The sequence below is a fragment of the Arvicanthis niloticus genome, chromosome 10 (assembly GCF_011762505.2).
Source record: "Arvicanthis niloticus isolate mArvNil1 chromosome 10, mArvNil1.pat.X, whole genome shotgun sequence".
Lineage (NCBI taxonomy): Eukaryota > Metazoa > Chordata > Mammalia > Rodentia > Muridae > Arvicanthis > Arvicanthis niloticus.
The window spans coordinates 36381807-36408239 of NC_047667.1; positions in this window are offsets into that span (position 1 = coordinate 36381807).

Below are 26433 nucleotides of genomic sequence, written 5' to 3' on the forward strand. Positions count from 1 at the left end.
AAGAGTGGGGCAGCTCCGGTAGCAGCACAAAACAACTAGACCAAACATGAACAAATAATAACCCAGTAACTGTGAGAACCATCTGTCAGAAAGGAAAAATATAATCCTGACAAGATATTCTCTAATCATTGTTTATTACTATTCACAATAATACCTCATCATTTATTCAGGTAGATTATAGGAACTGGTTTTAAGTTTGAGGTATTTCATGTAACAGACTTCTTATTTCAGATTAAAATATTAAATTATAGATATACATGATGTCAATCCAAAACAGCATCATTATGGAAAATAATATGATTTGCCAAAAGCGATACCATCAGTGATTATATATCCAAAGAATTGTGAAGATTATGACAGAAAATAAAATGAAGAAACATTTCTTTTACCACCATCTATTCTTAAATAAGTAATAGAGACAAAAATACATATCTAGAACACAATACAATAAAAAATCATAAAATAAATACATTTCAATTCAAAAAAAGTAAAATGGAAAGCAGAAATGAAACAGATTTGTGCATGAAAAAAAGTCCAGGTATCTTCCCTGGTTAAAGGTAATATTTGGGTTTAATCTTTGTTTAATTGTTACAAATGAGCAATATGAAACTTGAGGTTTTATTTTTTACCTCCAATATTACTAAATCAGGAGGTAAATATTTCTATATATTATATTAAAAGCCATTTTTAAACCAGGATATAAATATATATGTAGGGATAGTTTTGATTCATTTTAGAGTACCTATTAATATTTGAATAGTGATTCACTCAAATGTTACAAATTGAAATATTTAGTTCACTTCAGAATTTTTTAATAAGCTGAGAGTGATCTTTTTTCTCAAAAGAAACTTACTGTGTTTAGTGGCAAAGTTCATTTACCTAAGAGAAAGCAAGTCAGGAGATACATTAGAAACCAAAAATATCTAAGCTAAACCTAAACCTAAATCAAGCAGAATTATATTGTATGAACAAAGTATAACAAAATTAGTGGAATAGAATAATCTGAAAAAGATGCTTCAATGCATAACAATATTTGAATATGCTGTGAATTATTTCCTCAGAATTGAATCACTCTGTCCTGAGAGTGTGAAACTTAATTTACAGGTTTAAATGAAGCACACAAAACTCACAAGACTCAGGAATCTTCAAATCTTAAAAGATTCCCAAGGTCACTTGCCAATGTCATCATAGTTCAAGAATTCAGCAATTACTGCAACAGAGAGAAGTTTTGGTTAGTGAAGCAGCTTGCAACTTGGACATGTCTCTCTAGGAATGCAGACTTTCATAAGCACACATGCTGGACTGGAGATTGTTCCTATAGTTACTGCCTCTGATTCACCCATACTGCTGAAACCTCTTATAAGTATTTATAACCCACGCTCTTATAAGTACTCTGCATAACAAATTCACTAATCTAGACTTAGAGGCAATCATTTTTGGTCTTTCATTGGTGGCCATCTGACATAAACTGATAGTTACTGACATCACCAGAGAAAAATTACACAACAAAAGTTGTGAACAAATGCATAAATGAGAAGCATATTAGAGATTCAGGCATATGTACCATGGTTTCAAAGTATGTTGGGAATTACAAAACAGTCTGTTTGAGTGATCATTCACCAGGTAGAGACATTTTCAACACACTGTATTGCAAAACAAAGTATCCAAGGAAGATCATTAAGAACTCTGTATCAGTTAGCATTTTAAATACTACATGTTCATTTTCTCGTTTAAATCCCATGATATCTCTGAAATGTCAAAAATAAACTTAAGCTTGAAGCTAATAGTTAAATGAACAGAGGCCACTGACATATGCCTTTGATTTTTTTCCTGCTGAGTAAGTTTGGCTTTCAGATTGTAATAATAGTCATTACTATCATGACTAATTGTTTGGCCCATGCTTGTCTTTGTAAAAGTGTTACTGTGTTCTAATTTTAAAAATTATAGAATGTATGGCATTTTGATAAAATAAATATTTGGATCTCAAATCCACTGTTAATTAGAAGCATATGATTTTAAATTTTATTTATTCTTTGTTAGTAATAAATTGAAACTGCATAATGTATGTTTCAAAATGGTCACTCAAGAATCCTTTACATGTATGAGATATAGAAACTCAAGAATTTGCTCAAATATGTAAACATGGTACTTCCTAACCCTTTGTTCCTGTAAACTATAAGAGTATAAGACAGGTAGATATATCTCTGTAATTTTGAAAGCTAATCTTAACTACATACGAATTATACCACAAAAAATTAGCAAAATGTCACTACAGTTTATGCCACAAAAGAGTAGAAACAGCTTCAAGCATGATGTGATGATTTACCAACCAATGAATGGATATTTAGGAAATAATTCTAAAATAATAAAATAAAAATTATTTATAATTTTGAAGTCATGAACTTACAGCAGTTCTGGTTGCATGGACAAAATGGATACAGTTGATGTGCTAACATGGTGAGTGGAATTTACAAGCTCTCACTTCTCCTATTGATAACTGATGGCTAGTAGGAAAATGAGTCAGGTCTCTTTAGAGAAATGGCCTATGTGTAAACGACACTATACTCATGCATGCATATGCATCAAAATTGGACTTGATAAGTGATAAAAATTATAAAACATGACATGAAGTTTTGAGGGGATGAAAGGGTGGTTGAGTCAGAATGGAACTAGGCATGAATGTAGGAAGTGAATAAGATCAATATACATTTTAAATATCTATAAAATTCTCAATGATAATAAAATATTATATAAAAACAAAAGGCAGCATTACTGCCTTGGGCATAAAATTTAATCTCAGTTTATTGATATAAGATAATTATGACGGACTTAAATTCAGTATGTGTAGGACTAAAATTTGCTATAAACTTACTTCAAAGTCAATTCAGTACTTAAATCTAGTAGTTGTATTTGATTTTATTTCCAAAGAAAACAGACATTCAAATGCAATTGTAAACAAATTCTGTCTTCTTACCTCAACTGTGCCTGGATACAAGGAAAACAGCACTGGCTCTGCAGGAGCCCTGGGCTTTGTTTAAATGGTATTGCAATTTGCTGGGGAAGTGAACGTAAGTAAGTTTGCTTGTTTACTTGTTTGTCTATTTGTGGGTTTGAATGAGTTCAGTGAAAGTCACTTTGAAAGGCTATTTAAGGATTGGAAACTTCAAATGAAGGAACGGACTACCAATGAAAGCAGAGATCACAATTGTGTTGATGTCCATGCAGCTGTGGTAGAAGGACCCTTGTAGTGAAGAAGTTCAGCTATCAAAGTTGAAGGTAGTATAGGGACAACCTTCCCACAGCAGAGTTCTATTTTTCCTTTCTTATCTCCGTGTAACATCAACTCTTAATTTTGACACAGAAGAGATTAGAATCTTCTTGAGATATTATGTTTGAAAACTGGCTTCAAATATAAAGTTTTTATGTGATTCCTGACTGTGCAAATGAATGGGCCGGTTTCTTGGTCTTTTTTCTATCTGTTTGTTTGTTTTGTCCTAATCCAATATGCTAGTTTTTGCTTTGTCTTTATTTTATATTTTAAGACTATACATTATTATTATCATCATTATTTGTTATTATTATTGTTATTATTACTATTACTATTATTATTATTAGCTGGTTCATTCTCTAATGAGAAACAGAAAGGGAAGAAGAGGTAAAGAGAAATTGAGAGAGATAGAGAAAGGAAAAACTGTAATCAGGATATGTTACATGAGAAAACCATATCTATTTTCAATCAAATGGGAAAAAAATGATAGATTCCTTTTCACATTAAACCACAGAAAAATATGTGATGTATATTTACCTGTAGTCTATCTCCGTTATACTCTTTCTTTTTAACTCTGTGGTGTGATAGAGGAGATCTCAAATATTCTGATCATATTATCCTCTTTTGAACCATCTGCTCAGCCTTGAATTTTAACCATATACATGAAACTGCCACGATTTCGAGAATCATTTTACTCTTGTATTTTGAAAGTTACATATGTTTTTTAATAGTATCCCTTGCTACTTGTATAACCTTCCATCAAAACCAGTAAGAAGAAGGAGCAATGGATCCTGCAACCAGAGAAACACCTAGCCCGCATAGGAATAAGATCATGTGAAAGTGAGGTACCTAGAGCATGAAATTATATTTTTCTTTCTTTCTTTTTTTTTAAATTCTTCAATTTTTTTTTACAGTCCAGTGTTTATCCTACTCTAATCAGTCCTCTGACTGTTCCACATCACATACCTTCTACCCCACTTCACCCCAGTATCTAAGAGGATGTCCCCACTGTGTAGCAACCCAGACCCCTAGACCTTTTCACTCCCTGGGCCCTCCTGACGGTTAGGTACATCTTCTCTCAGTCAAGACACTGCAGTCCTCTGTTGTATGTGTATTAGGCTTCATTTAAGCTGGTGTATCCTGTCTGGTTGGTGGCTCAGCTTAGTGTCTGAGCAATATGGTGGTGGTGCGGGAGGAAGAATGCAGGTTAGTTGAGACTGCTGGTCTTCCTAAAGGGTCGCCCTCCTCCTCAGCTTCTTCCAGCTTTTCCCTAATTCAACCACAGGGATCACCAGCTTCTGTCCATTGGTTGAGTGTAAATATCTCTCAGGCTCTTCTTCATTTTTGTCCCTGCAGCTCTTTTAGACAGGAACAATTCTGGGTCAGAGTTTTTGAGTGTGGGATGGCAACCCCATGCCTCCACTTGATGCCCTGTCTTTCTACTGGAGGTGGACTCTACGAGTTCCCTCTTCCCACTGTAGAGCATTTCATCTAAGGTCCCTCCATTTGAGTCCTAAGAGTCTCTCACCCCCCAGGTCTCTGGTACATTCCAGAGGGTCCCCACACCTCCTACCTCCTGAGCTTGCCTGTGTCCATTCTTTCTGCTGGCCCTCAGGGCTTCAGTCTTCCCCTACCCCAATACCTGATCATGTTCCCCTCTTTCCCTCCCTGTCCCCTTTCCTACCCAGAAATACTTTGTCTGGCTAAACTTCTTTCTACTTTAAAACACACTGATCTTTAATGATTAAATATCTCATTATTCCCCAAGTATACATATGATCTACATAAAAAATGTGGTTATATTTTTTATCCTAAAAGTCAAACATTGACTATTATTGATATTTTATTGGTTTATTTCCAAAATCATAGTTTGAATCTTTACTCATTTGTAAAATGAAAAAAGACAGAGGAAATCTGTAGACTTCTGCTCAGCATCAGTGTTCCTGTCATAGTTATGTTCATAAGGAGGCACACTATGAGTAAGTATTCACGAAAATCTATAATTTAAAGAGAAAAAATGTTATACAGTACTGTGATTTTGGCCTCTAAGCTTGGAGCGAGTCTTGGAAGTCCTTCCACATCCTTCCAAATGCCCAGCTGTAGAGAGATCTAGAATTCACACCAACCTCTAACAAGACAAATATCGCAAGGATATCCCTTTGGCAATTGCAATGATATCTTTTTCTGTTATGATAAACAAATGTCTAAACATAAAATACTACTCATATACCCAAAATAAATTCCTAAATGAAAGTATGTGTTGTACTCATTATTATTCTATTATGATTAATTTTAGCTAAAATATGAGAATTTCTGGTTACTATTAAAAGAACACGGTAATGTTGACTGCATTGCAGCACCATATCCTCAGTAGGAGATTCTGTGTGACTATTCCCATGTCTTTCATTTCACTGATTCCCCTGGGAAAACTTAGGTAACGTTCTCCTCTTGATTGCTCATGTCATCTATGTATTCTGAGAAAACTTGGAATTATATCCATTTGTATATTGAATTTTAGAGAGTAATATTAAAATACAGAATAATTCTTGTTCTTTAAAAATCTATTTGGAAAATACAGATTATAATAAGGCTTCAAGCTTTAGAATACATATACATATCATATATTTCATAAAATTTATATTTCTCATTATTTACATTTTCCTACTGACAACTTTCTTACAGCTCAAGCACTGGAAACACTAATTGCTCTTTTTAGTAGTTTGAGATGAATCAAACTGAAAGTAAAAATCTGTTATGAATGTACAGAACCATAGAAACATTTCAAATAAAAAAGGCAACATAGAAAGTGCCTTTAAGGGGTTGTCTTATACTGCTAAATCCAATTCCTTCAAATGATACAGCTTCATTGTCTCTTTATTTTTTATTGGATATTTTATTTACATTTCAGATGCCATTCCCTTTCCCCATTCCCCCGCCCCCCAGAAAACCCCTATCCCATGTCCCCTTTTCCTTTTTGTTTTTATACACTTTTTAAAAAATGTTAATCAAAGGTTTTATAAGTTTGGTAATGCTCAATCAGAAGTGTAACCCGGGGTGGGAGGGATATGGAGGCAGATGTTCACGCGTCTCCACCAGCTTCATTGTCTTATGTTGTAATTGCAACACTGCTCATTGAGAATGATATAATGAGTCCTTCCTCTTCCTCGTGTTCTTGCATTGTGACTGTAGCTACAGAGATGCAAAGGTCAGTTACAAGTATAAAAATCATAGTTTTATGATCCATACTCAGTCTTCTAATATAAATGTCAGGTTTTTTTCAACTATCGAGTTTCTTCTGTTGTTTATTAATTGAAGAGTAACAATGCAAGTTTTCCCAAGGACAAATACTGCCTCAGGATGATTTTTACTATCATGAGCTGACGAGTTAGCTTATGAACTATCTGTAGAATTTCCATTTCCAAAGGTATATTACACAAATCTCCAAGGCTCCATGCTCTCCAAGGCACATTAGTAAATATCTGCAAGGTTTCCATTTTCCTGACAGAAACAATTACCAATGCCATGCAAGAATAATTTCACACAGAGAATCAAGGCAGCCATCAGAATTCTCTGAGGTCGCAGTTGCAAATGTTTATGCTAATATTATTTGGCTTTGCTATTTCACTTTAGAAATCAGGGTGCTCATTTCAATCTGTTTCTTTTGTTGTCAGTGTAGCTCTAAAGGGGGAAAAACCATTAAATAAAAGTGGGAGCAAGCATGTTCTCACTATAAAACTATATGTTTAAAAAGAAATACCCCAGCCTGCTTTCTCCAGGGACCTCATCCATTAACTATTTCATTTTAGCCATGAATAAAATAGCTGCCATCTTGCCACTTTAAATGTATAGAGTTTCTGCTTCTAGATAGAAATGACAGCATATGGAAAGGGAAGCTTGTCATTGAATACATATTCTTAGAAATGCTTAGAAAATTGAATCTTCAGCCTGATTCAATACGTTCCCTGTAACTCACAAAATGTGAGTGAATGTATGAAGTCTTCTTTGTATCACTATTTTATGTAAACACTTGTCATACAGACAAGAGTATACATGTAATAATATTAGTTTATTTGGAACTTTCTTTAGAAAAGCAAATCATCAATCTCACTTGAGGGTATCTACCTGTAATCCCAAAATTTGTGAGACTGCCGAGGATTAAGCTTAGATCAGCCCAGGCTATTTAAACTTATATCTTATCTCAAAATAATGCAAAAACCTATTTATCATTCTATACTTTCTTACCCAAAGTATAATGCTTCTGGCTTGGGCAAACTGTATTTAATATAGAAACTAAATCTATAATTGAGGACTTATTTCAATACAATGTCTAAATCAGAAATATAAAATGAGGAGTAAAAAATTATTTAAAAAACAAAGGAAGTTACAACTTTAATCCACAAGGAAAATAAGACAAGGAGAGAAGGCTCCTCCCCCAAATATAAGTTTTAATACTCACCCACACATAGAATGACTGAGCATAATAAGCTACAGCAATGTGGTTGAGGACAGGGGACAGTGAAATTCTAAATATGTAAGTAGATGCTTATATGTAGATATCTGATGAAGTTATTCTAGAAAACATCTCCTAGAGATAGGAAGTCTGTGTGGTCACTTATTATTTTCTCATAAGTATACAATCCTTGCTCTTCCAGGTTAATGATGCAAGCTACCTACATTTACAAAATTGTTCTGAGCAGATTAAATGGGAAAACAAACAAACAAACAAACAAACAAACAAAAATATTCTACAACACCCTCCAGATGAAGACCAAATATCCAAATACAATCCTATGACAGACATTAGACATTCAAACCACAATAATATCTGTAAAATTAAATTGTCCTTGGAAAATACTTCCATTCTTATAAATTAAATAAATATTTGATATAGTTTGGATATATGTGGTTTTAAAATACTCCATTATGTATATTTTTGTGTGTGTCTGGGGTATAGTAGTATGCATTCAATAGCCTCTATATGAAGGTCAGAGTATAACTTCTAGAACTGAGTTTTTCCTCAGGTGACAGCAGATGCTGGCTAGTGTGTAGAGAAAGAGGAACACTTTTCCGTTGTTGGTGGGATTGCAAGCTGGTACAACCACTCTGGAAGTCAGTCTGGTGGTTCCTCAGAAAACTGGACATAGTATTACCTGAAGACCAAGCTATACCACTCCTCGGCATATAACCAGAAGATGCTCCAACATATAACAAGGTCACATGCTCCTCTATGTTCATAACAGCCTTATTATAATAACCAGAAGCTGGAAAGAACCCAGATGTCCAACAGGGGAATGGATACAGGAAATAGATACAGGACATTTACACAATGGAGTACTACTCAGATGTTAAAAACTATGCCTTCATGAAATTCTTAGTCAAATGGACAGAACTAGAAAATATCATCCTGAGTGAAGTAACCCAATCATAAAAGAACATACATAGTATGCACTCACTGATAAGTGGATATTAGCCCAAAGGCCTGGAATAACCAAGATACAACTCACAGACCACATGAATCTCATGAAGAAGGAAGACCAAACTGTGAGTGCTTTGGTCCTTCTAATAAGGGGAACAAAATACCCATGGGAGCAAATACAGAAACAAAGTGTGGAGCAGAGACTGAAGAAAAGGCCATTCAGAGATTGCCCCACCTGGGGATCCAGCCCATATATAGTCACCAAACGCAAACACTATTGTGGATGCCAAGAAGTTCATGATGACAGGAGCCTGATATACCTGTCTCCTGAGATCCTTTGCTAGAGCCTGACAAATACAGAGGAGGATGCTCACAGCCAATCTTTGGACTGAGCATAGGGTCCCCAATGAAAGAGTTAGAGAAAGGACTGAAGGAGCTGAAGGGGTTTGCAACCCCATAGGAAGAACAACAATATCAACCAACCAGAACCCCTCAGACCTCCTAGGGACAGATCCACCAACCAAGGAGTGTGCATGGAGGGACCCATGGCTCCAGTCACATATGTAGGAAAGGAGGAGAGGATCTTGGTCCTGTTAAGACTTGATGATGCAGTGTAGGGGAAGTCTAGGGTGGGAGTGTGTGGGTGGTTGGGGGAACATCCTCATAGAAGAAAGGGCACAGAGGATGGGATAGAGGGTTTGGGTGGGGGTGACTAGGAAAAGGTATAACATTTGAAATGTAAATAAAAAAAATCCAATTTAAAACAAAAAGAACTGCGTTTTTTGTTCAGACTGTGACTCCCAGAGACAAAATCTAAGTCACCATGAGTGGCAGAAAGCACCTGTAGGAACTTAACTATCTCACTGGTTTAAGATCAGCTACATTTTCAACATAAAAATAATTTACATACAATTGCCAAGTAAAAGATGTTTGAATTTGAGGACAAATTGAAAAGATTAGTAAAAAAAATTAATAAACCATTCTAGAAAGTCAAAATTAACTTCCTGGTGCCATATATAAACTATAACATGCTACTACTTACTTTAAGAGATAATTTTTTTGGCATGAAAATCTAAGAAAAATAATCCAAATGTCATCATGTTTGTTAATTTTAAAAACTATGTTTTATGCCTTGGACATATCCTCAAAATGTTACTTAACTTTGAGAATTGTGGCATCTGTCTCATCTACCCAATCCATTATGGTCACACTGGAGTGCTTTTGTGAGTGATCATGATTTTACTCACTAATAACACAAAAGATTCCCAAAGGGGAAGATTAGTAATATAATGGGTAAAGGAAGTGTTCTTTTTAGTGAGAAGATGAAAGTTCTTATCTTGATAAAATATAGTATCATGAGGACTCAAAAATATAGAACCAGAAGAAATCTATGAAGTTGTGAAGAAAATGAAATTTGTGCTACTTTTGCTGATGTATATTAAGCAGAAAAAAAATGAAACTTACTCTGTATATTCAATCCTACATAAAGGTGCAAGAAGCTTTAAACGTCACATGTGTTTGTGGGTTTATGTATCAGGAACAAGTATCACATACATCGTGTGTGGAAAGAATCTTAAGTTTGAAGTACTTCCTGGAGATCTTGGAATGCATTGAAAATTGACAAAGGAACACCACTTAAATCACACGATTGTTCTCCATCTAAAATGCACGTGGAAGAACCAGAACTAAGCCCAAAATTAGTGAACACATTAAGTGTGTGTGTTTAGTTATTATGTAGCTATGCATGGCATACTATTTGTGAACAAATAATAATATAGCTGTCTTAAAATTTTATTACATTGATGAGACACCATAACTATGGCAACTATTAATAAGGAAACATTTAATTGGGGCTGGCTTAGAGTTCAGAGGTTTAGTCCGTAATCACATGGTCAGAAGCATAGTGGCATGCACACAGACTTGATGCAGGAGAGATAGCTGAGAGTTTTACATCTTGATCTGCAGGCAGAGGAAAAATTAATGAAACCCTATTGAAAAATTAATGAACCCCTACATATGAGCCTATGGGAGCCATTTTTATTCAATCCAACACAATGGCCACATAGTTTTTTTTTCTCTATCCACTTAAATTATTTCATGCTATAGAATGTAATTATAATCACTTAAAATACTTACTGAGTTTCTGTTATATCAATTGCCTGTTTATGAACAAAATGAAGTCAGTATGGAAAAATAGACTTTCTTCAATCCTTGTTTTCTAGGCCAGACACTACTGTCAAATAAAGAATAAGTGAGGAGATAATAATGACAATTTCTACATATGATACAGATAAAATTCCTATCATATATTGTTTACTACACTAGAGGCAGTAGGAACTCTAATAGGAGAATGGAGGTAACAAGTGAAATGGACTACAGTCTTATGTGATAGTCAACTGTATTCAAAGCGCCAGACAATTTATACACTAAGTATTAAGAGAGTTCACATGTGTAAATTACAATCACAAGGGCAAGGTGAACCCAGTTTCTGAGTCCCTCCACAGGGAAAACTATTTCTCCTCCATTCATCATTCTTCAGTTACCTATAGTTTTGTGTCTAGGGCTGAGGCCTCCTGAGCTTTATAAAGGGGTGCTATATGAGAGCACTTAGAGGGAAGAAGTGAATGGGAAAAATAGTATAATTATATTATAGTTTCAAATATGTAATTATTGAAAACTAATGAACAAACACTCTTGATGAGACCTTAGTGAAGGATTATTGATAAGTTACACTGGAGTTGGTAAATGATTCATAAATGAAATGTCTTCTGTAAATATTACAGAAAAATAGAAAATGTTCATGCCATTAAATAACGGGTATGATCAAGAGAAACTCTGGTGGAAATTGAGAGGATAATAGGTAAACAGGTTCCCAATTCATTATATACTGCATATTTTTATGAAAGTTTAAAAATGTAGTAAAAATTTACAAAAGAATTGGGTGTGTTATTACAGATAGATGAACTATAAAGTTTAAACATGATAACATGTTATTTTGAACTATATGTGGCTTCATATTTCTGGAAAATAATATTTAAACTAAATACTTACTGGGGATTATATCAAAACATTTCCAGTTAACATATTTTAAATTGTACTGAGAAGTTTGTATTTTATCCTATAATTAAAATGAAATTGGTGCTAATAAATATTTAAAACTGATGAATGACTTAGTTTGAGTTGTGATCTGCTCTAGGATCATGACATATGTTCTTAGTGTCGTTTTGACCAAGCCTAGTGGGAAGACTATAGGAAAATTTCACATGGGAGAAAGCTGATGGATCACTGAGATAAGGTGCTGAAGATACACCAAGGGGAAGATTTTTATTTCAATGGAAAGTGGTACTTGACTAATAAGGACTTACATATCTCAATTATCTGCATAATATAGTAAGTGATTAGATGGTGGGACCCCACTTTAAAGCAGAAAGAGACAAGAGTTGAGTTTTACACTTAATCAAAAAATAACATAGAGATAATTTGTAAAAATTAATCTGATAATAAAATATTACTTATATAGTTTTATTATTCAGTATTTTAATGGTTGGTTAAAATGTGAATATAGATGATTATGATAGTTAGATTCAAACTAGAACACAGTGTTTTCCAATAAAGATTAGTAAATATAATATGAGGAATATGAGGAAAGAAAACCTGGTGTGATGGTTTATATATGATTGGGCCAGCAAGTGCCACCATTTGGAGGTGTGGCCTTGGAGTAGGTGTGTCAGTGAGTGTGAGCTGCCTGAAAGTGCATATTCTGCTAGTGGCCTTCAGATGAAGGTGTAGAACCCTCAGCTCCTCCTACCACTATGCCTGCCTGGATGCTGTTATGTTCCCACCTTGATGATAATGGACTAAACCTTTGAATCTGTAAGCCTGCTCTAATTAAATGTCTTTATGAGAGTTGCCTTGGTCTTGGTGTCTGTTCATAGCAGTAAAGCCCTAACTAAGACACCCAGTGACTTCCTAGGGAAAGAACAACTCTAAACAGAGGAACAATGTCTAATTCAAAAGGAGAATCAAGAAAACTTAGACACAAATGTAGTAGAGTCTGGCTAGGAGACCACAACATTTATGCCAGCACATCATCTAAAGAACAAAGCACAGATTCCAAGGAGTCAATAAAAGAGTGTATTCACCTCTTAGCTTTAAAAAATTATCTAAAAATTTAAAAAATGCAAGAAAAGAAATATTTTAAGTCAAATATTCCCTAATTATAACAACATAAGTGCTATGATCTTTCCAGATTTTAGGATCCATTTACCATATGCATAATCCCATTAATGTTAATAGTATATTTCAAGGAAATATTCATTTGAAGATTGAGTCTGAGCATACATACACATAGACATAGACACACATCTATGGTTATGAGAAGAAATGTATAATTAAATATTTATATTTTTCACAATTTTATAATCTTATTTATCTATTTATGTATTTACTATGCCATAGAAATACATTTTAGTATCAAATATAATTCTAAAACATATATAACATGTTTTCATTCTTATTAATTTCCTTTAAGTTATTTTTGTTTATTTAATATATGTCAAAAATAACCTGATATTTTGGAAACAGCATTTTTTGAGCAATCATTTTTTTATAATCTGCTAATTTGTATATTGATAATATGAGATCTTTGATTTGAAAAATAGATAAATACAAACTTTAAAATCTTAAAACATAGCTTGTTAAAAGTCATTGTTTATATATTTTTGAATGGAAAGTTTTTCAAAACTATACATAGCAACTCAAGTTAAATTTCTCCTCTAGTTTTGCCTGAAGACTGTAAGTCCTCAGTTTTGGTCTTCTGCCCAGATGTTAACTCCCAAAAGTTAAATAAATCAATATTGGTTCACCTTAGTAGCTTAACTTGAGGTCATCAAGAGAGACACAAACTAGATAAGATTTGGTCCCATAGGGAACATTTTTTTCTAACTTAGATTTCTGAGTTTTCAGTTGTCCATGTATTTAGTTAAAATTTTACCTTAAAAGTCTTTCAAAGAATAGTGCTATTGGATTTCTTTATTTACACCTTAACTGAGTTTGTTTCATCAGAAATTATACTGAGTTATACATCTTAACATTTCTCCATTTCCCTATACTCAGTATTTTGACTTTTGGTTAACTTTTCAAGGTATCTGTTACACATTCTCCATACTTCAAAAACCAGTTACATTTTTAATAGCAATCTCTATCATAATAGAATTTTATAACATTCTCTCAAGAGTTAAATTAAAACATAATAAGATTTCAATGTTCTTGTAGAAAGAATAATAGCTTTATTGTCCAATGGTCTCCTGCAGAACAGGTTTAAGTCAATGCATTTGTAATATGGAGTGAAACTTCATCTGTGTTCTGGATAACTGCATCTCAGTTTTAGATGACTGCATGATAGCATGTGAGAGGAAATTCTGAAATGAGCAGTCTGTATCTCTCAGATAAGTTTATGTACCCTTTTATCATCAAGAAAAAAAAGTTAAAATAATAACTACCCTATAAACAGAATACAAATTTCAATCCTGCTCCAGCTTCCAAACCTTTTCTTCATGGTTCTGGATTAAAACACTGCTTTGTTTAATTCTATGTTGCAGTAACTCTAGAAAAATCTCTTGCGATGTTTTAATAATGACATAAATATCAGTGTCTTTCCCAAGCATCTTTGTGACTCATACATGTCCATGTTGACATCTAATGGTGTCAAAATGCATACAGACCTATAAAGTGCTCAAAACAATGAAGTTCAAAATATTAGTCATGTACTTGAGCACTAAGTATTTTCATATCTAACAGTTTTTCCAACTGAGCTATGCTACCTTTGTTCCATTTAACAAATGTGGAAATGTAGGTAGTCTCTCTCTCTCTCTCTCTCTCTCTCTCTCTCTCTCTCTCTCTCTCTCTCTCCCTCTCTCTCCCTCTCTCTTTCTCTCTCTCTCTCTCCCTCTGTGTGTGTGTGTGTGTATGTGTGTACTTAGAACACATACCTGAAAATAATCAACTTTTTTCTGCCTTCATTATATTCAAATTTTCAGACATTCCCTGTTTCTATACTCAGTACTAAGTAGAAAAGTCAAACCCTTATTAAAAGTCAGAGTCAACAAGAAGGAACTGGAGTGAATAATTTTGTCAAAAGTGTGGTCTCTCTGATTTGGTACCATATAGGTTCTCATTGAAATTCCTTCTTATCAGTTGTCTGGCACTATGCCTCCCTCAGAAGTGCTTTGAAATGGAGACTTCCTGAAATAGGGCTTCATTGTAGAGTGCAGCACTTGATTTCCAAATGTAAAATATCAAATTAGAATTACTCCTGTTTTATTTCCATAATGCATGTGTATATTTGTATTGATTTTCCAGGTTTATATCTCCTATATCATGAGAGTTCAAATATTCTAAATATATTTTTGGTGGTAATCATTCTATGTAATGTTATATATTTTATTTAAAACATTCCTAAATAATATTCATAGTCCTTGGTCATATTTTTCAAAGTGAGTCATTTTTAGAATAGCCTTTTTAATATTAAAACATGTAATGCTCTATAATCTATATTGGTCATATGTTGTATTAAACATATCTTAAGTGTTGTTATATATTCATGCTAATATATTTTGGACTATACATGAAACCTAGCCATTGCTAGAATGTTTTAACATTTAACATCTAGAGAACTTCAACAAATATTAAATTGTAGAGGAATAGAATGGGAAAAGGAGTTGCATGGGATAAAGACCTACGGGTCAGTCAAAAAACATGATATTTTGATCTTAGGAACATGATGGGTATAAGACATAGTTGAAAATTGTCATTTTAAAGCCCAAGTGACAGCACATGCAGTTGAAGATACAGAGCAAGATGATTCCCTCATTGCTGGTGGGAGTGTAAATTGTACAAACACTTTGGAAATCTATCTGACGGTTACTTAGAAAATTGGGAATAAACCTCAAGACCCTGCTTTACCACTCCTTTTACCCAAAAGATGTTCTACCCACCCACAAAGACACTTGCTCTACTATGTTCACAGCAGCTTTCTTCAAAATAGACTAAATAAACTTCAAAATACATACAACACAGATGTTCCTCCACTGAGGAACTGATCAAGAATATGTGATACATTTACTTGATAGATTACTACTCAGCTATTAAAAACAAGGACATAGTGAAATTGCATGGATGTAACTAGACAAGATCATTCTGAGTGAGGTAATGAGATCCTGAAATACATTCATGGTATAAGTGAATATTAGCCATAAAGTACAGGATAACCATGCTATAATCTACAGATCCAAAGAAGCTAAGAAACAAGAAGGGCCCAAAAGAGAAGGCTTCAGTCTCAAGCAAAAGATCTATTTTTGTCAGATATCCATTGAGTTTTATGAAACATTTCTCAGCTTATTTGTTTTCAATTGGCCAATTTATCTATAAATTGAAGTCAGGAGCAATGAAGTACAAGTAAAAGGGCAACGGAAATACAGAATACACAACACTGTTTTGTGTTCACTTAACATTAATAAAGCAGGATTTCACAGTTAAATTTTCAACAAAATTAAACATTGATATTTACACTTGCTTATAATTGTAAGAATGGAGTAATCTAACCCATTTATTATATATTAATACAATTGAAGAATGGTTTCAGGCAGTGGGAATTAGACAAAAAGTCCCAGAGAATAGTAGTGACACCAGGAAGGAAAAATGACATTCAATCTCATCATAGTATTCAGCAGTTTTTGGAGTCTAAATTGAACCACCCAAAGGAGTACGGTTATGGTTCTACTTCAGAATATAATTTATCTAAATTTATCTAGTATAATCTTATGCTAAATGCTTACACTGACATTCCTTGGGGTAAATCTCATAATAGCTTTCTATTTTACCTTAAATAAGAACTAAGATTCTTAAATTAGCCTAATGACTTATAATAATTATCATTTTTACTTCACCAGATTCTGTTCATCCCACACTTATTCCACCCCAGTCCTTCTCTCCACAGCTTTATTAAATGACAATCTTCCAATAAAACCAGTTCTGAAATCTCTCTTGAATATTCCCAGATTGCTTAAGAGTTCTAGACTAGCTAGATTCCTCTAGTGAAGAAAAACTAATGGGGAATATCCAGGGATATATAAAGAGAAATTTCCTCAGACACTTGGCTCCAGTAATTGTGGGGGCTGGAGAGCTCCATTCATTTTGGTAAGGAAGTTCACCTCAAAAACAAAAGCCTGAAAACTGGGCCGCCTGGGAACCATTGTCACTACTCTTCCCTTGAGACTGAAAGCCTAAGGGTTCATGGACATTGGTATAAAGTCTGTAAATGTAAGACCAGACATTGGAGTTGTAACATCCATCTAGGAAGTGCCCGTTGTCTAGAAGAGTAGATTCAGATGGGATAGTGCAGCAGTCCTTCTCTTTCTTTGCATTACGTGAGAAACCATTCTTTTATTTCTCATATATTACATCCCAACCCCAGTTTTTCCTCCCTCCTCTCCCTCTATTCTCTTCCCCCCAAGTTCTACAATCATTCAAATATGACTCCCCATACTGAGGAGATGGTGTCTCTCAGTGCACTGACTAATATACACATCTCCCCTGGAAAAAATCCTCATAGATAGATCTACTGTAATGTCTTATCAATTGTCTTATATATTCTTAATCTAGTCTACCTTAAAGTTAAACTGACAATATTGTACTTCATCCTCATTTTTATTCATTCCCTCTGAGTACTTACTGGTTCTTGGATGCCATGAATACAAAGAACACAACACCTGATGTTACCAACAGAAATTGAAATGTCTAAACAAAATTAAATGTTCAGAACTTTGTGTTCAATAATCAAAACACGTTGGTAGTGATGCCATATTGTTTACCTCGTGTGTGGTGGTTTGACTTAGAAATGTGTCCCATAGGATTTGTCATTTGAACACCTGATTCCCAAGTGGTGGTGCTGTTTAGGAAATTTTATGTGGTGGTTTTCTTTTTAAATTCTTTAATCCATTTTTACAGTAGAGTCTTCATCCCCTTCCTGGTTTGCCCCCTGACTGCTTCCCATACCATGCCTACACCCCTACCCCAGTCTCCAAGATAAAGTCCCCACCCCATCACCCTTACTCCATCAGGCCTCCCCACTCCCTGGGGCCTCAAGTCTCTCGAGGGTTAAGTTCATCTTCTCTAACTGAACCCAGACCCTGCAGTTCTCTGCTGTATATCTATCAGGGGCATCATATCAACTGGTGTAAGCTGCCTGGTTGGTGGTCCAGTGTCTGAGGAATCTTGGGAGTCCAGGTCAGTTGAGACTGCCAGTCTTCCCATGGGGCCACCCTACTTCTCTGTTTCTTCCAGCTTTGAGATTTGAAATTTTCACATAGTTCATGTTTCTTTTGTGTGCTCCATGCTTATAGCTGAGGATCTGAACCCTCAGCTTCCTTTTACTGGTCACCATTCTGCCTGCTTGCTGGCATGCTTCTCTCTGTAATGGAATCTTATCTCTGTGGAACCAGAAGCCAACATAAACTCTTTGCAATATAAATGTACTTTGTCATGGTTGCTTTTCACAGCTACAGAAAAGTAACTAATTGATAGAAATTACCAAAAGTAACTAGTTGGTATGAATATTGGGAGAATACTTAGGTTATGCCAGGAACTAGAAACATGTACCTTTAGAAGGTCAGAAAATCTTGGAAAAGTAAATCACTGGTTTCAGGTAGTAAGATATTTACTTTATTTTATTGATTGATTGATTGATTGATTGGTTTTTTCAAGACAGGGTTTCTCTGTGTAGTCCTGGCTGTCCTGGACTCACTCTGTAGACAAGGCTGGCCTTGAACTCAGAAATCTGCCTGCCTCTGCTTCCCAAGTGCTGGGATTAAAGGCGTGTGCCACCACTGCCCAGCAAGATTTACAAACCAAAGTGCTTTTATGTGAGAAAAATGTCAGTCAAAGAATCTGAAGAAGGGACATGCAGTTTCTCTAGGTCACATGCAGTAACTTATCCTATTAATTATCTTTACCATGCCTCTTGCCTCAGAACAAAAGCTATGTAGAATAAGGAGTTTATGCACTTTATTGTTTAATATTGTGACACTGAGAAGTATGTGTTTTGGAGTTAAAGATCAATAAATATTTACAAAATTCGACAGCACTATTTTCCTAAGCATAGTGTTCTCTATCCTTTTATCTACATAGTTACTACGGCAAGAAACGAATGAACCCATATATTTTTCATCATATGCTACCAGTGCACTTTTTGTTTAAAAATCAGTGACTTTACATAGACAGCAGAGAAATGAGTAAATGAGAATAGATGAAATAATATTGGATCCTGCCTTCCAGACTGATGTATCAGTCCTGTGGACTACAATAGCAGCAGCTTTTGCCTTATAACATTCAACCAGAGAGACTGGAACATATAAAGGCATAGGCCATAGTATATTCAAGAAGAATAAGGAAAAGATGATAAATAATGATAAGTATTTCGTAGAATCTGTCTATTTGGAGAAAATGGGTATCTACTTAAAGCTAGTTAAGAAGGGAGACTCTCAAAGATTCAGTACAACCCAAAGAAGTCCAGGGCAGATGTATTTAAAAAAAATCTCAACAGTTTCAGAGCCCATAGATCTTCCTCAGCCTTTCTGACACACCACGTATATGTGTAAGCATGTGCATGTGGTGATCTGAGGACTACCTCAGGTATCCTCTTCCACTTTGAGAAAGTATAACTTGGATTGTTTATCTACTGTGTATGCAAAGTGCTAGTCCATACACTTCCAAAAATTATCCTCATAGAAACACTGATATGGAAAGCACTCATATGTCCAGCTTTTACATATCCATGCTTGTATACTTGAATTGCTAAAACTTTGACACACTGATTTATCTCCCCATCCACTATTCCAATGTGAAATTCTACAAAAGAATAGGAAAGCTGATATCTCAGTCTATATACAATGCACACACACACACACAGAGAGAGAGAGAGAGAGAGAGAGAGAGAGAGAGAGAGAGAGAGAGCGCTCAATTAGTAATGCCCAACAAATTTCATCAAATCCCACCATATTTACTAGAGTTGTCTTTCAGTGATGAAAATTTCTATTTACATCTGGACTATAAGAATCATTCATCCTTGAATATTAAATTGCTTTATATTGGAAACTACATAAAATATTGAGATTATTTAGAATCAGTTCTTGGATATATAGTTTCTTTTAAAAAATACCAAGTGATATGTGTTAAATAATTCATGATTACCAAATATCTTTATAATCTTTTAGTACATTTTTTCTCTATGTGATGGAGTAAAATACATCAGACTCTAGTTATATGTAGGTAAGCTGTAACATTTTGGGAAAATGCATTCAAATGATGCTAGTTCATGTCACCCTGAATTGCTGTCAAGAGAGCCACGACTTGCAGAGCTTCATCTAAGGACTTGATATTTTAAAGCCCCTATGGCTAAAGGGTCAAAGAAGAGACAGTATATATTTATCATGAGGCACTTTATCTGCTTGGAAAGAGGATCACTTGATAATTCACAGCAGTGTTTAAAAGGATAGTTTTAAAAATTAATTATCTGGAGGTCTTTGTTGTTAAGATAGTATAATAGGTTTTGATTAAACTTTGTAAGATCAGTAACAGGAATTCTCTAAAGTGCTGCTGTTCTTAATATGACTTGCAGCAGAGACTGGCTGCTTATTTATCAAAGTCATTTTCCTTTTCTCTTCCTGGAAAGGCTATTACCCAGACAGACTACATTCCCAGCTCTCTCACAGGTAAGTAAGTATAGCAATGTGGTTGTGTAGTAGCTTGCAGAATGAACAAGGATAAAGTGTCCCCACTTAGAAATTTAGCTTGCGACAGTATCCTATGTGATTCGGTGATGCATTCTAGCCTTCTCCTATTTCTGATAAAATGCAGAAGCCCCAAAAGACAACACTGGTTTACAGCATCCTGAAGAACTACACATTAGAAAGATACAGGAGGCCTTTGCACTTGGCATGACAGTTCTCATAAAAAATACAGTGCTATGAAGCTCAAAATAAGCTATGTGACAAGAAATTTGGTTACTTGAAAGACACAGAAATATTATTGGAATATGATTTCATCTTTTTGAAATTGATTTGTTTATTGAATATTTTATTTACATTTCAGATTTTATCCCCTTTCCCCCTCCATCCAGAAAACCCCTCTCCCATCTCCCCTCCTCCTGCTTCTATGATGATGAGCCCCCACCCACCCAATCACTTCCACCACCCTGCCCACAAATTCCACCACACTGGGGCATCCAGCCTTCACAGGACAAAGAATTTCCTCTGCTACCTTTGTCCAACAAGGCCATCCTCCCCTACATACACAGCTGGAGCCAAGGGTCTCTCCCTATGTGCTCCCAGGCTGGTGATTTAGATTTTGGGGAGCTCTGGTTGTTTGGTATTGTTGCCCTCCTCATGGGGCTGCAAACCACTTCAGCAACCCTCAGTCTTCTCTCTAACGTCTCCATTGGGCACCCCATGACCAGTTCAATAGTTAGCTGTGAACATCCACCTCTGTGTATGTCAGACTCTGGCCGACCTCTAAGGAGACAACTATATCAGGCTCCTGTCAGCATGCACTTCCTGGCATCCACATCAGCTTCTGCCTTTGATGACTGCACAAGGGATGGATACCCAGGTAGAACAGTCTGTGGACTGTCCCTCTTTCAGTTTCTGTCAGATGCTTTGTCTCCAAATTTGCTCCCATGAGGATTTTGTTACTCCTTTTTAAAAATTATTATTATTGGATATTATATTTACATTTCAGATTTTATTCCCTTACCCCATTCCACACCCTGCCCAGGAACTCCCTATCTCATCCACCCTCCTCCAGCTTCTATGAAGATGTGCCCCCACCTACCTGTCCCACTCCAACCTCCCCACCCTCAAATTCCATCATACTTTAGGTCCAGACTTCATGGGACCAAGGATCTCCTCTCCTATCTATGACCAACAAGGCCATCCTCCCCTACATATACAGCTGGAGCCATGGGTCCCTCCCTATGTGCTCCCAGGCTGGTGGTTTAGACCTTGGGGAGCTGTGGTTGGTTGGTATTGTTGCTTACCTCATGGGAACAAAAACCCTTTCAGCTCCTTCAGTCTTCTCTCTAACTCCTACATTGGGAACCCCTTGATCAGATCAGTGGTTAGCTGTGAGCATCTGCCTCTGAATATGTCAGACTCTGGCAGACCTCTAAGGAGACAATTATATCAGGCTCTTGTCAGGATGCACTTCCTGACATCCACATCAGCACTACCTTTGGTGACTACACATGGGATGGATACCCAGGTGGAATGGTCTCCAGATGGCTTGTCCTTCAGATTCTGTCCCACACTTTGTCTTCATATTTGCTTTTTTGACTATTTTGTTACTCCTTCTAAGAAGGACTGAAGCATCCACACTTGATCTTCCTTCTTCATGAGCTTCATGTGGTCTGTGAGTTGAATCTTGGCTATTTCAAGCTTTTGGGCTATCAGTGAGTAAATACTGTGTGTTTTCTTTTGCGATTAGGTTACATCAATCAGGATGATATTTTCTAGTTCCATCCATTTACCTAAGAATTTCTTGAATTCATTGTTTTTAATACCTGAGTAATACTCCATTGTGTAAATGTACCACATTTTTTGTATCCATTCCTCTGTTGAAGGACATTTGGGTTCTTTCCAACTTCTGGCTATATATAAGGCTGCTATGAACACAGTGGAGCATGCATCCTCGTTATATCTTGGAGTATCATCTGCATATATGCCCAGGAATGGTATAGCTGGGTCTTCAGTTAATACTATGTCCATTTTTTTGAGGAAACACCAGACTGATTTCCAAAGTGGGTTCCCACAAGCGTGAAATCCCATTAACATTGGAGAAGTCTTCCTCTTTCTCCATGTCCTTGCCAGCATCTGCCATCCCATGAGTTTTTGATCTTAGCCATTCTGACTGGTATGAGGTAGAATCTTAGGGTTGTTTTGGTTTGCATTTCCCTGATGACTAAGTATGCTGAACTTTTGTTTAGGTGCTTCTCGGCCATTTGAGTTTTCTCATTGAGAATTCTTTCTTAGCTCTGTACCCCATTTTTAAATACGGTTATTTGGTTGTCTGGAGTCTAATTTCTTAAGTTCTTTGTATATATTAGATATTAGCCCTCTATCAGATGTAGGATTGGTAAGGATCTTTTCCCAGTCTGTTGGTTGCTGTTTTGTCCTATTGATTGTATACTTTGTTTTACAGAAGCTTTACAGTTTTATGAGGTCAATTCTTGATCTTAGAGCATAAGCCATTTCTTTTATGTTCAGGAACTATTCCCTTATGTCCAACTATTCAAGTCTCTTACACACTTTCACTTCTGTTAGTTTCAGCGTATCTGGTTTTATGTGGGGGTCCTTTATCCACTTGACTTGAGCTTTGTACAATGAGATTATGATGGATTAATTTGCATTCTTCTGCATGCTGACCTCCAGTCGAGCCATCACCATTTGTTGAATATGCTACCCTTTTCCACTGGACAGCTTTAGCTTCTTTGTCAAAGATCAAGTGACTATGGGTTAGTAGATTCATTTCTGGGTCTTCAATTCTATTCCATTGATCTTGCTTCCTGTCTCTGTACCAATACCATGCAGTTATTATCTCTATTGCTCTGTAGTACAGCTTGAGGTCAGGAATGATGATTCCTCCAAAAGTTCTTTTGTTGTTGAGAATAGTTTTTGCTATCCTGAGTTTTTTGTTATTCCAGATGTATTTGCAAATTGCTCTTTCTATCTCTATGAAGAATTGACTTGGAATTTTTATAGGGATTACATTGAATCTGTACCTTGCTTTCAGCAAGATGGCCATCTTTACTACATTAATCCTGTCAATCCATGAGCATGGGAGAGCTTTCCATTTTCTGAGATCTTCAAATTTTTTCTTCAGAGACTTGAAGTTTTTGTCATACAGATCTTTCCCTTTCTTGGTTAGGTATTTTATATTATTTGTGACTATTGTGAAGGGTGTCGTTTCCTTAATTTCTTTCTCAGCCTGTTTATCCTTTAAGTAGAGAAAGGCTAATGATTGTTTGGATTAATTTTATATCCAGCCACTTTGCTGAAGTTGTTTATCAGGTTTAGGAGTTCTCTGGTGAAAGTTTTGGATCACTTAAGTATACTATCATATCATCTGCAAATAATGAAATTTTGATTACTTCCTTTCATATATGTATTCCTTTGACTTCTTTTTCTTGTCTAATTGCTCTGGCTAGGACTTCCAGTACTATATTGAATAGGTAGAGACAGAGTGGGCAGCCATGTCTAGTCTCTGATTTTAGTGGGACTGCTTCAAGTTTCTCTCCATTTAGTTTAGCTACTGGCTTGCTGTAGATTGCTTTTACTATGTTTAGGTATGAGCCTCAATTCCTGATCTTTCTAGGACTTTTACTATGAAGGGATGCTGAATTTTGTCAAATGCTTCCTCAGCATCTAGTGAGATGATCATGTGTTTTTTTCTTTGAGTTTTTTTATGTAGTGGATTACATTGATAGATTTCCATATATTGAACCACCCCACCATTCCTGGGATAAAGACTACTTGATCATGATGGATGATTGTTTTGATATGTTCTTAGATGCAGTTTATGAGAATTTTATTTAATATTTTTGCTTCGATATTCATAAGGGAGATTGGTCTGAAGTTCTCTTTCTTCATTGTGTCTTTGTGTATTTTAGGTATGAGCGTAATTGAAGCTTTATAGAATGAATTGGGTAGTGTTTCTTCTGTTTCTGTTTTGTGGAGTAGTTTGAAGGTAATTGCTGTCTTAATCCCAGATATGGGGTTTGTAGCTGTTTCAGATTGTCCATAGCATCTGACTATGCTTTGTCACGGGCTCTAGCAGGTTATGTGATTTTCACATTTGCTGATATTTCTGTAAGTATGTGATGCTTTCAATTTTGGAGACTCTCCCAAAAGTATATAAGTGTTGGGGCTCTGAGAATATTGTTGGTTGTTGTCTGTTTGCTATGGATTGCTGTTGTTTGTTAAGTAAATGTGCATGAAAAAGAGCAACAAGAAGAAATTAGATATCATGACACCAAAGTTCAGACTTGCCCCAAACTTTAAGCCCCTAATCAGTAGTTAGTAGTCTTAGGATAATGTTTACTCCTTTCCTCTCTATTCTTTTTTTCTCTCCTATCTAGTGTTAAGGGGTTTAAAGGGTAGAAAAGGAGTGAACAAGGGTATAAGAAAAAAGAACACAAAGTATGAAAAGTCACCTATAATACTATAATAAGCTTATATTATTTTCTGAGTTTGCATAAAATTTAAAAATGAGCATATAATAAGAAATTTCATTCTAGTGGCCTAATAATCTATAAAATTTAAATTATATTAAATGAAATTGTTTATTTTAGATGGAAATCTGTAAAGAACTGACCCACATGAACAAAAAAGGCAAAGCTGATATGGAAAATTAAGACATTTTTTTGAAATTGTTGGAAATAGAGATCAAGTGTATTCTATCAAATGATTCAAGGGCTTGGAAGCTTCTGCTCAATAACATGGTGGAAGGATGATGAGTCATTCCTACAGGAGCAGCAGTTTTGGGAACTGATGAAGTATGTGCTAAGAAGGGCAAAACACTCTAAAAGCATGTTTATAAATATGTTTATGTCACATTCAACAGACAAGATGAGAGATCATGGATTGCTGAACAAACAGGAAAATGGTGTCTATTATAATATTTGTTGCCAAGCAGGGAGAAGCGAGCACTTGTGGCCATGGAGGTTGGATACTTTCCATGTGAATAAAGATTTACCCTGGTGTGCTTTACTCACTAAATCATGAAGGGGATGGCATCACTTGGGATAGACTTGATTTTGGAATATTGCCTTTATATACCTGAAAGCTCTAAGTATGGCCAAATCTGTGACTCTGGAAAACCTCGTGTTTCTTGATATACTAAGCACAATTTTTTGAAGACAGAACAGAAATATTGTCTATCAGAAAATCCCAGTCTTGTGTTTGAATTTAGCCTAGACTACCCTAGACAGCCACTTGCCTTGTGTATTCACGCAGGTTTTAGTTACCTTTCTAGAGTTATCATTGTCATTTTGAGTTTCACTCTTGAGTATTCTCAGATGTCAGCATATATGTATCACATCATTCTTCTCTTCCTCCTAGGGGTAAACCAATCAGAGTTAGTGTTTTGATATTTAACCCCTGAAACATATGCTTCAAATGGCAAGATCACTGACACCTGGATATTTATAAACATGTTGATGATATAAAAATATCATTCTTTTATAGCAATGGTTGTTCTTTTCTGTCCATACATCCTTAGGTAACTTTGCAGCTATTCATCTCTGAGCTCAGCTTTTCAGCCTCTCATCCATTATATAAACTGCAAAGGGATATATGATTATTCTGTTCTTATCAGTAACTTTATTTTAAAGGTATATTCTGCTATTTATATGTAAATCCTTGACTGCCTAAATTAGTCAGAATAGCAATGAGTCAAAGCAATCACCTGCTCACTAAAGTTATTTCTGTCAGGTTATTTTAGTCATTGGTATAATAGCTCACTAACATGCTTTAAATTTGCCAAGACTGTGACTTTCTAAGGTTGCTTAGTAATCCCTCTGATACATTAAACTTCTATAAAATAGTTTTGAAATTTTTTCAATTTATTTTCATTTCTTTGAGAGCATTTGTGAACCCCTTTCTTATACTACTTATATTACTTCCTTTTGTATGCTTTATTT